We start from the raw sequence: 586 nt of genomic DNA, 5'->3' as shown, positions 1-586 counted from the left end.
TGAGCTAGTTGGAAATGTTAAGCTTGCTTGTTATGTTGTTTGAAAGAAATAAGGAGATATAATGTGGATGGAGGATTGAGAAACTAAAGCAGTGAAAGTTAGATAGATGATTATGGATGTAAAACTTGGAAATAATTGAGTAAGGTTGGAATGATTGTTGCTGCCATATATGTGGTCAATATTATGAAAATACAAGATGAATTTGGATGAAAGTTGCTTGGAAAGATTGAAATGGGCACTTAACGTTATAAATAAGTTGTCAGTTCATATAGTAAAAATATGTCAAAATGCATACGATGATGCAAAGGTTAACTGAAAAAGAATGGTGATTCTAGAATGATGTGAGTTATTAAAATAATGATTAATGTTTGAATGAGGAAGAAAATGGAATGAGATACAAAAGCATAAAACTAAGAATGTGGTACATAGGCAGCAAATGTAGAATATAATGGTAGCAAAGCTCATTAAATGCACTGGATTAAAATGATGTCAGGAAGATGATAAAGCAAGGATTATTACTGCAAGCACAGAGTAAGCATTGAGGAAATATTAGTGGCGAAGTAATATCCTGCCATTGTAAGGTGAG

The 586-nt window shown here is 32.3% G+C and overlaps 1 long non-coding RNA gene across 1 annotated transcript in view; it reads left to right on the top strand.

The window, feature by feature from the left end:
• The window catches only part of LOC110428156 (uncharacterized), a 2,100-nt gene that overhangs the window by 171 nt on the left and 1,343 nt on the right, over positions 1–586 (top strand). Inside the window, exon 2 of the long non-coding RNA XR_002446422.2 lies at positions 494–581. This is a non-coding gene — a long non-coding RNA (uncharacterized LOC110428156). The remainder of the gene's footprint in view (positions 1–493; positions 582–586) is intronic.

The sequence above is a fragment of the Theobroma umbraticum genome, unplaced genomic scaffold (assembly GCF_002168275.2).
Source record: "Theobroma umbraticum cultivar Fairchild unplaced genomic scaffold, ASM216827v3 scaffold_25.0, whole genome shotgun sequence".
Classification (NCBI taxonomy): domain Eukaryota; kingdom Viridiplantae; phylum Streptophyta; class Magnoliopsida; order Malvales; family Malvaceae; genus Theobroma; species Theobroma umbraticum.
The sequence above is the reverse complement of the archived record's forward strand: the minus strand, read 5'-3'. Positions and strand labels throughout refer to the sequence as shown.